Below are 11,607 nucleotides of genomic sequence, written 5' to 3'. Positions count from 1 at the left end.
CTCACGTTCCGAAAACCAACGAAATAGAACCGAGGTCCTATTCCATTATTCCATGCACCACTATTCAGGCACCAGGCCTGCTTTGAACACTCTAATTTTTTCAAAGTAAACGCTCCGGCACCCCGAGACACTCAGTTAAGAGCACCAAGGAGAATCCGGCAGGGAGGGCCGGGACGAGCGGTGACACGCCTCGCGGCGGACCGCAAGCCCGGCCCCAAGATCCAACTACGAGCTTTTTAACCGCAACAACTTTAATATACGCTATTGGAGCTGGAATTACCGCGGCTGCTGGCACCAGACTTGCCCTCCAATAGATCCTCGTTAAAGGATTTAAAGTGTACCCATTCCAATTACGGGGCCTCGAAAGAGTCCCGTATTGTTATTTTTCGTCACTACCTCCCCGAGTCGGGAGTGGGTAATTTGCGCGCCTGCTGCCTTCCTTGGATGTGGTAGCCGTTTCTCAGGCTCCCTCTCCGGAACCGAACCCTGATTCCCCGTCACCCGTTGCCACCATGGTAGGCACAGAACCTACCATCGAAAGTTGATAGGGCAGACATTCGAATGATCTGTCGCCGGTGCGAAGACCGTGCGATCGGCTAGGTTATCCAGAGTCACCAAAGGTACCGGAACGAACTCCGGGTCGGTCTTGGTCTGATAAATGCACGCCAGACCGTGAGGTCGGCGCTTCTTCCGCATGTATTAGCTCTAGAATTACCACAGTTATCCATGTAGGATGTGACGATCAAAGGAACCATAACTGATTTAATGAGCCATTCGCAGTTTCACTGAGACAGTTTAAACTTGCACGTGCATGGCTTAATCTTTGAGACAAGCATATGACTACTGGCAGGATCAACCAGGTAGCGAGGAAGCCCTGGCGGCAGGGCGGGCTGGCTTCGCGGGCCGCCGGGAGAAGCACCGAGGTGCGCTCTCGACCGGGGCCGCGCGCGCCGAGCACCGCCGCCGCCAAAGTCCATCGCTGCCGTGAGATGGGAATGCGCAGCGGTGCCGCAAACCCTCGGGAGCCTGAGCGCAGAACTCCCGGCCACACCTGACCGTTGCTTCCCTTCAACGCCCGAGCCGTCCCCGCGAGGGAACGGTCCCGCACTCTCACGACCGACGCGTCCGCCGAGAAGGCGGACGGCCGGGTCTCGAACAGCCGAGTCCGCAAGGCGTACTCGCACGCAGACGGAAGGGGCGAGCCGTCGCCGTTGAGCCCCGACTGGCGGGACTCGGGCGCTGCCTCCGCGGAGGCTGGCCCTGGCGCTCGTTCCGGACGCCCTCGGCACGGCCGTCCTCGCCCGCAGGAGCGAAGGAACGACCGCCTTCCAAGCCGGTTGCGACCTCTGGCTGCATCCCGCGCGGGGAGTGGCAGCCTGGTCGGCGGGGTAGCATAACGACTGGCGAGAGAGTGTGCGATTGCTCGCCGCCGTTTCCCGAGCTAGTCAAAAAACGACCACTCTCTCAAGGTAGGCTGAGCATCCCACGACATGGTCAGACACCCTGTAGAGCACTTTTTTGAAAAACCACCGAAAGACGACCACGGGGTGGGCCTCGGCGCCCGGTGACAAATCCAACCGAAGCCTGCACTTACCCATCCCGGTCCAACCCCCCGACCGGAGACGGGCACGGGGTGGGCCCCGGAGCCAAGTGACAAATACAACCGGAGCCTGCACACACCTATACCGGTCCACCCTGACCGGAGACGGGCACGGGGTGGGCCTCGGAGCCAAGTGACAAATCCAACCGAAGCCCACACACAACCATCCCGGTCCACTGGTCTTCACATTGGAAGAGTCCAGTGAGATGGGAAAGCGAACGCTACCAGCCAATGCGAGCCGTCACCGTCCAGCCCCCGGTGCCGATTGACAAATCCAACCGAAGCCCACACACAACCATCCCGCTCCACTGGTCTTCACATTGGAAGAGTCCAGTGAGATGGGAAAGCGAACGCTACCAGCCAATGCGAGCCGTCACCGTCCAGCCCCCGGTGCCGATTGACAAATCCAACCGAAGCCCACACACAACCATCCCGGTCCACTGGTCTTCACATTGGAAGAGTCCAGTGAGATGGGAAAGCGAACGCCACCAGCCAATGCGAGCCGTCACCGTCCAGCCCCCGGTGCCGATTGACAAATCCAACCGAAGCCCACACACAACCATCCCGGTCCACTGGTCTTCACATTGGAAGAGTCCAGTGAGATGGGAAAGCGAACGCCACCAGCCAATGCGAGCCGTCACCGTCCAGCCCCCGGTGCCGATTGACAAATCCAACCGAAGCCCACACACAACCATCCCGCTCCACTGGTCTTCACATTGGAAGAGTCCAGTGAGATGGGAAAGCGAACGCTACCAGCCAATGCGAGCCGTCACCGTCCAGCCCCCGGTGCCGATTGACAAATCCAACCGAAGCCCACACACAACCATCCCGGTCCACTGGTTGTCACATAGGAAGAGGCCAGTGAGATGGGAAAGCGAACGCTACCAGCCAATGCGAGCCGTCACCGTCCAGCCCCCGGTGCCGATTGACAAATCCAACCGAAGCCTACACACAACCATCCCGTTGCACCCCGACCGGGGCCTGCCGCCGAAATCCCCGGACGCCTGCGCGGTCTCGGGGACCTGTGCGACACCGTTAGGATCGTTCTCCGACGCCTGCCCGGCCCGGGGCCTCATACACTGCGATCGCAGTCGGGCGGGACCAGGGGCTCACACCGCCCGCCGGCGGCACTGCCTCCGCCCGGTAACCACCACGTTATGCCCGAAGGACCCGCTAAAGTCACCGGACAAGCCCACCTTTTCTCCGTGCGGGAATCTTCCCGGCACCACCACGGACCGTGTCGAGCAAACCAGGTCTCGCTAGCCCCTTGCAAACGCCCGGTATGGACGGAGCAAGGCCAACCTAGTCAAAAAACGACCACTCTCTCTTATGGTAGGCTGAGCGAGTCACACCTTGGTCAGACACCCTAGAGAAATCCGAACGTCCCGGGACCGGACATTGCCGCATATCGCCGTGCAGCTGGTGGGCCCTGGACCTTAGATTCAACATTCGTTAACGGTTCAGTCCCTTCCTCGCCCCGAGAGGGACCTCGAAAGGCTTCTCCCATACTTAATACATGTACAGAAACATCGGACGAGCGCAGTCTCTTCAGGCGCTCCCGTGACGGTGCCTTGGCGCATACCGCCGTGCAGCCGACGGGTCAGGGACCCGCAAGGCACCGGCCCTTAGCCCCTCAGCCCCTAACTGGCCCGGGGCGGTCTCCACCGCGACCGGTTTCCGGCGGGACCAGGGGCTTGCACCGCCCGCCGGCGGCACTGCCTCCGCCCGGTAACCACCACGTTATGCCCGAAGGACCCGCTAAAGTCACCGGACAAGCCCACCTTTTCTCCGTGCGGGAATCTTCCCGGCACCCCCACGGACCGTGCCGACCAAACCCGGTCTCGCTAGCCCCCTGCAAACGCCCGTTATGGGCGGAGGAAGGCGGGCCTGGTCAAAAAGCGACCACTCTCTCTTATGGTAGGCTGAGCGAGTCACACCTTGGTCAGACACCCTAGAGAAATCCGAACGTCCCGGGACCGGACATTGCCGCATATCGCCGTCTAGCTGGTGGGCCCTGGACCTTAGATTCAACATTCGTTAACGGTTCAGTCCCTTCCTCGCCCCGAGAGGGACCTCGAAAGGCTTCTCCCATACTTAATACATGTACAGGAACATCGGACGAGCGCAGTCTCTTCAGGCGCTCCCGTGACGGTGCCTTGGCGCATACCGCCGTGCAGCTGACGGGTCAGGGACCGTCACGGCGCCGTCCCGTCCGTCCGTTGACCGCTCAGCCCGGAACGTCGGGTCGGGCCCTTGCTACCGGCGACCTGCCGACACGGGCCGGACCTGTCGAGACGAGCTCAGGATCGCCGTTTCACACAAACTTCCCGGCGGCTTTACTTTTGGCCCATTCCGGCCCGGCATTAAACTGACTATTGCACCGTATCACATTTTTTCTCGGCAACCTTTTCCTGGACTCCAAATAGAATCCACGTATGACTGCCAAAGAGTTAGATTACTTAGATTAGAATAGCCTACCACCCCCCGCCCCCTCCCCGGACGAATGGAACAGGCCGAGTCTGGATTGGAGAGGCTCAGTGAATACACACGTGGTACTGAGTATGTGTGTGTCAGTGTGTTTATTTGTCATATATCCATAAGTAAAGAGGGAGCAGAAAGTTAGCTTGACAAGGACCCCCTACTCCTTCGATAAGTGTGGTGGGATCTTCAACGTACTCGAGGTGTGACTCTCCTCAAACACAATCTCTATGTAGCGTCCTTTCCGAGAGTCGGCAGGCCCTAATGATAAATATCCGAAACTTGCACTCATTCTCGCCTCAGTGAACTGAGGAAAGCCGTGCCTTTCTCAAGGGCAAAAGATCGGTTTTACATCAACGAATTCCAACCCAGAGCCACTGAATCGAACATCTTGCCGATTGCGCCCTTTAATGATACACCTATGGCCACACGTACTTATTTGGCCAATACTAGTACTCTTCCTTTTGTTGCAGTATGGAGACTCTTCACTTCACAGGGCAGCTGTAGGAGGCCATGTTGGAGTTGTTGAATTACTTCTTAGAGCTGGAGCTCGGATGGACAGCATAAATAAGGTCATTATTACCAGACACTCATTTCACCTTCTATATATGTATATGTAAAGAGTAGTTAACGTGTATATGAATGTAATACGTTACTGTAGTTAATGGTACCGGTACAGTGCGGCTTTTTGGACCAGAGTTTGTAAATAGAACGTTAGAATACAACAAGGTGTATTCCGTATCACCCGAGTTACCAGCCCGACCGCGGGTAGGATCGCTTGAAGATTATTTATGTCATACCCACCAAAACATATTTCGATGTGAAATGCTCCAGAATTTGAAACAAAAAATGGCGCCCTCGAACAAAATGTGTTACAACAGCAATTCCAACGTCCGGATCAGCTATTCGAATTTTCGACCGCACCGCATTCGGCGTGCGCAGAGCACGTTCGATGGAAGCCTATGTGATAAAACTTCAAAGCCTGTGTGATACGGCTTTTTATCACACGGTACGGTGCTGAACGTTATTGTGGCACACGTAATAATTTTATCATCTTGAATGTCATGAAAGACTCAAAGTGCCATTGAAAAAAATTACAACATGTGATTTTACATATCATAGTCACTTATGGCAACTGAAGAACATTTATTATTTTCTTGTAAACAAAAATACACCTTGTTTTGAATATAAGACAACTTATGATAAGATTGATCTTCAAGAACAAATAAAGGTTAACTAATTATAATGGTCTTGGTAAAATAAAACAATGTAACTTTAACGTTAGCTGTACGTTTGTATGTATGTAATCCATGCAGGATGGTAAGACTACAGCAGATATAGCAGCTAATAGAGACTATAGATTTTACTATTATATATAGTAGTGAGGAGAATGATCGCATCCTCGAAGGAAAGAAGACGATTCTCAAGCTGTTGGACACTACAAAGGAGATCGGGTAGGTACATCTACAGATTCAGGTGTATTTTCCTTGCTACCAACAGTGTCTAGAAAACGCCATATTGTAATAATAAAGTTTATTGCAAATTCATGCCCATTGGGCTAATTGCAAGAAAAGAATGACTAATTACATGAGATGAATAAATGTGGTCTGAATACATGTAGATAAACTAAATTCTAGCATACACATATTAAGTGGATGAATATAATAACCATGCAAGGTCTGACATTATTGGTCTGGTATCTTTTGAAACCCACACTATGTTTAAAACCACGCATATCCATTCTAGCAGCATAATATTCATGACAATTGCTGTAAAGTCATTTTCTGTTACCTTTCGTGCATTCAAGACACTTTATCAGTTGATATTATAGAAATGGAAATAGTAAAAATTTTGCAGGCCCCAGCAGGACATAATAACTTGCGCAAGAGATATACCTTCCCTCGACACGTATTGACGAAATGATGTAACGAAATGACGAAATGTGAACTTTATTGTCTATTTCTTTTGTGAGGCCTGTGCGGTACACGGTGGGTCCAGGAGGAGGTAAACTACAAACCGCGTACTGTACCGTCACTGTACCACGTGACGCTGTCTCCATGGAAACAGAAATCACGTGCCAGGTGTTGAACCCCAGTGACGTCACTCTACCCCTGAAGGACGGACAAATGTTAGTAAGTGACGTCATAGAGCTGGGTCTGCACGGGATAACCTTTCACCAACCAGTAACTGTAGAGATGCAGTACAGCAGCACGTCGGCAGGTGGCCCAAGGGAGGCTGTCATATGGGCAACAAAAGATCAATACCAATGGAGGCAGCTGAAATCCATTCAAAAGGCAAGATTTGAGATTAATGCACCCTATCATTATATAGAGTATAGAATTTGTATTGTTTAGTCTTCTGTTTGAACTGCGAGTACTCTGAACTGATGTGAATATAACGTTAGTGCATGCAATAATAGTAAGGCTATGTTTTGATTATATGGATTACATCCTCTGGGAATCCAAAAACTGATGTAAGCGTGCAAAGTTTGACATAAAAAGTTGCCTTCATTATGAAATCAAAGTAGCCAGGAAGGTTGAAGAAATGACTAAACACACAGAATATAGCATACCAAATTCTTCATTTTTGTTCTTCCACATCTTCTTTGACCTTGTAATGTTCTATGACAGTATAGTATACGTTTCCCGATATTTGTGTATGCAAGCCACGACATGTATTTGCTTATTTTGAAGCTGCTTTGTACGATTTACTGTATGGTTGAAAATCTGTTTTCTTTTCTTTTGGAAAAAGACGAAAATTGATGCGCGCGGGTATGTAATCCATATAAAGAAATCAACATGACCTAATGGATCTTTAATTTAATAGTATACATGTATTCTGAATAGGTACCTTATTGATATTGAGTTTATTGTATCAATATTTACTGTCAGAAATGGCATTGTCCAATGTATCGAACATTAGTCTTAAAAAACACAACCTTTTGCTGGTATAGGGTGTCTATGCTGGTAACTATACTCTTACGAAATTTCCTGTTGTATAGAGCGATGTCACTGTAACAGTGTCAGTGGACCAGTTCGCCATCTTTGCTGTCGTCAGTCAGCTCAAAAAGGACCAGTTTTCTGTGTCTACAGAGGGGCACACTCTGACGTCATCAACGCAACCTGCCGTACAGATCACCTTCCCGAGACAGTCCTTTGTCAGATCGACAGAGATCAAACTGCAGGTATTCACCTTTATTAGACACGGCGGTCGGTTGCTAGGGTATTCTTTCCCGTTGCTATGCGCGTTCGACAGAGTATCGGGTTACAGGAGGTCTACTATTGGCTAACCATAAGATATTTGAAAATAAACAAAATGTTATGACAATGAAAATGTTTTCAAACTAAGATTTTTAAATTAGCAATTCGATATACTTTGAATCTTGCCGTTTGAATTTGAATAGCTGTTTTATTTCGATTTTGCTTCCAAAGACGGTTCTTTTCTGTTTCCAGGAAGGCCTTCAACTTGATTGACCAAACATTTGATGATGGGCCGCCCGTGTCTCGTCATATATTTGGAAAATAATTTTTTTTTTGTTTATTGGGGGGAATTCTTAATTTCTAATTGTAAACAAAGTTTCTATGAGATGGCCGGCGTTTTGTATTATTTGCATCTTAGGTGCAAGATGTTCCAAGAAGAGCAATTGAAGACATGAAGGAAGTCCATCCATCCACCCGAGGACTTATTGGCACCAGCCCGATAGTTCAGGTTAATGCAACAGAGAACTCCGCAATCCAGTTCAAACAGCCAGTCACCGTGCAAGTTCCACATCCAGAAAACTACATGGACATCCAATATGAGGGTCCGACAAATCTCAGGGTCCAGAGTGAAGACGATGTTGACAACTGGGTAGATGTAACAGAGACAGCCAACGTCCGGGTCACACCACAACGACTTGTGGAGTTTGACGTGTATCGTTGTTCAAGGTACAAATGTTCTAGAAATATATGTGAATATAATCTTTATCCATTTATTGCTATTGCATTATAGAATTGTTTACCAGTCATGAAATCGTACCATTTTTGACATGGATCTTGCCTACCTATGGGGGGGGGGCATGAAGATAGAGAGTTATGAAAAACGTTGAGAAACATTGACATTAGAAAAACTTCTAAAAGTTCTTAGGAGGCAACAGGATTAAATTAGAGAACAGCATCTAATGGATTCTTCGATAGACAAAGATCTAGCATTTACGTTATTGAAATAAGTATAATATGAATGCATCGGTTATGCCATTATACAATAGAAACAAACACAGCTACAATCACTTTTACAAAGACAAAAAATTATAAACTCGTGTTATTCGCTGCAAAGGTAAAAAAAAAATGCCTGTAGCCCAACATGTAAATGTTGAATTTTTAATTTTATTTCCAGATGGATTGTGATACTTGTTGACGACATTTACGATGACCCGGAAGAAATCGGACCAATTCCGTTACAACTCTGTAAATGGCTACAGCAGCGCGATGTTCAGTTCATCGTCATGCAGCCCGAGATGACCCCAACCGAGCTCCTTGTAGAATGCACCAATGCCAGTGAAGCAGAAGATAGACGTGCTCGCCTAATGCAACAGGATTACAAAGGGCCGCAACCGAGTGACATGGTTAGGTTATTTGAGGGCCAAAAGGTGCAAGTCAGTTGAAAGGCAACCTGTCCTTTGCGCCATTTGAAAGTGCCAGCATCCCTGACCAACACATAACCTTTCATAGTCAGAGGCTCAATCGTCTTCAAGTCCTGGTCAAAGCCGAAAATAGCCAGGACGGATTGGAAGGGCAAGGTTACGTTGTGTTCTATGAGTTGCCGTGTGTTGTGGTCGAGGAAAGTAAGAGAAGTGAAGTTCGACAAGCTTTCCAGTCAGGGAGACCTAGGCCTGAAGGAGATCTACAGCCACCACAGCAACTGTGCCAGCTTCCAATCCGTGTGCCTTACACACCTCCACAGATAGCAGAACAGGTGAAAAAGCTTTATCTTATTACTGTTTGAAGGAAAGTCTTCGGAAACAAAGGCGAAGCTATTATGTTTGTCTCTTTTTATTACAGATATTATATGCAGGGCAATGGTATGTCTACAAAGTAACTATTGAGAAGTTTTATTGTATATCAGACCCCACATGTCTTAATATTTTCATGAGCTGACATTTTTTTTGTAGAGTTCAAAACAAGTGAGGGTCCTCACAGCAACTGAAGGTAAAGCCTGTTTTTCATACATATGACAATAGAAAAATGTTCATTTGTTGTTTGATATCCTTTATATTGTCAATATAGAGTTAATCTCCAACTCAGTGGAGTTACCTTCAAGCCCTAAAATGTATACTCAGTGCACAAAAATGTTAAAAATCAACCACTTAATATGATTTTAAAAGAATACAGCACTAGAAAATAGGATAGATCAATGAATGAGAGTTATCAAAATTTAAGCTGCTGTTTTTTTTTTTTAAATTTCAATCAAATCAGCCGATGTACAGACTCCATGGAACCTGTTTGCGTGGATGTCTAGTTGTTGTCACATCTGTAGGGCTGGGACTGCGGCATCACCATCATCGCGTCCTTTGGAAATGGATCACTGTAAGTTTATCTGTTTAAATGGATTAGCTTTAATTACGAAAGCTTTTCTGTTAGCACATATATGTCTACCATTCAAATCTTACCTTTGTTCTCAGAAGCTTATTGTATTAGATTTGGAAATCCATTATTACTGTTATAATTGTTGCCGAGCTTGTATGACTTACTAGGTATAACAGGCGCACAAACGTGACATTGGTCAATTAAAATACAATGTTTTGACTTATATTTCTACTCTTCCTTAATTCAGACGAGGGCTTTGACGACATTAAAGACGGTAAGTCAATAAATGTGGTTGGTCATGGTATTATGACATTGTAGATTTCAGAAAACATTCTTTCTTCATGAGATTTGCATATCGCATCAAAAGATGTTAGTTGTTAGACATGAGGCAACAATGTTTCTTCTCTTTATTTTCCATTATTGAGTATGGCTGCAATTAGCTGTAAATTGCAGAAGAAAAATATTAGTTAAATCAAAATTTGTATATTCTATTAAAGCATGAGAATCAACAATCTGTCCTTAATTCTTCTAAAGGGGTTAATAGGCACTTCGTCTTCGTCAAAGAAAACGTGAGTGCTGATTGGAAGGATCTGGCGTGCCATCTCGGATTCAACGCAGCCGACCAAGACAACATCGCCAGCCGAAACCGTGACGCCAAGTCCTGCTGTATGGATCTGCTGAATGAGTGGCGGAAGCGGAAAGGAAACAATGCAACCTTTGAGGCTCTGGTACAAGCTCTGAAAGAGGCGGAGCTGCAGAAAGTTGCAGATGATCTGATTCAAAGAAAATGTCAGGTACGCTGACAATCCTGTATTCTTTTTCGTCTTCTTTATCCTTCAAGACAATGTTTGTTTCGTAGAGACTTTATCAAAACATTCGGACGTCAAGACAACACCCTTTGAATTTTTTTCAATGATGAACTAAAATTTACATGCAAAAGCAACATAGCAATACTATGAAAATAACGCATCCTGCACAATGCACACTAGTATTCGTGTTTTTTTTTCACTCAGACAATGCCAAAAGAACTGCAAGAATGAACTGAAACGGAAACCTAAGAGGGAACTTTGAGACTTTTGAACAAAGACCTGCATCGAACAATCTGATTATGCATTAGCTGTAGATAAAAGCACAACGATATATTTCATTTAGCGATGTTGATATGTTTGTGTTGAGTCAGCCGTATATTTTCCTTGAAGTTCATAGTTTGTATGTTTTATTAGTTGCACCATTGCTTTGTCATTTCAGTCACAATTGTCAGCCTTTTTGTTTTCCTTTGTCAAAAGTGTATTTTGTTAATCATAGGTATGGTATTTTTGTTGTTGCTAGGCGTTTAAGATATGTAAAACCATTCGATCTGGTATTTTTAATCTTATTTGACAAAGCGTACTTTAATTTGGACAGTTTTTTTTAATCGTACAATGTTTTGCGCAACAACATGTTTCTTGAATATAGACCTAGGGCACTTTGGATAGATTTGGGCAGTTAGGAGCGAACATCAAGCTGTATGTAGATGTAGATGGTTCGAAAAAATTTCAGAAAATGGAACCAAAGTATTCAGAGATGCATTAAGACAAGAAATATAAAAGTCTTGAATGGCAATCAGGAATGAGCCATTTTAGCGAAATTGATCAGTAAGATATGTTTATGCAGACTATAAAAGACGTAATAAATAATTAACATATCATCAATGTCATCTAAGCCATGACGAATGCAATATAACAAAATTTATTACAAAATATGATACACATGTAATAATAATGATAATGATAGAAATAATGATAATAGTTTGTAACAATATGTAAGCATTATTCGTGAAGATAAGGCATCTGGTTGTACAACTTTTGTTATCCAGTGACTGACCAACCCAATAAAACTACACGTGTGTGCAAGTGGACTTTGTCTATGTTAATAAGATGATGTCATTGTTAGTGATGACGTGTCTCTTCAGTCTACCTGAGACCA

General features: G+C 46.2%; 1 non-coding gene across 1 annotated transcript in view; it reads right to left on the bottom strand.

The window, feature by feature from the left end:
* The window catches only part of LOC118423704, a 1,816-nt gene extending 953 nt beyond the window's left edge, over positions 1-863 (bottom strand). Inside the window, exon 1 of the ribosomal RNA XR_004832101.1 lies at positions 1-863. This exon is cut by the window's left edge and continues 953 nt beyond it. This is a non-coding gene — a ribosomal RNA (small subunit ribosomal RNA).
* Positions 864-11,607: the final 10,744 nt, after the last annotated feature.

Source organism: Branchiostoma floridae, chromosome 9 (genome assembly GCF_000003815.2).
Source record: "Branchiostoma floridae strain S238N-H82 chromosome 9, Bfl_VNyyK, whole genome shotgun sequence".
Lineage (NCBI taxonomy): Eukaryota > Metazoa > Chordata > Leptocardii > Amphioxiformes > Branchiostomatidae > Branchiostoma > Branchiostoma floridae.
Note: the sequence above shows the minus strand (reverse complement) of the source record. Positions and strands in the feature narration are given on the sequence as shown.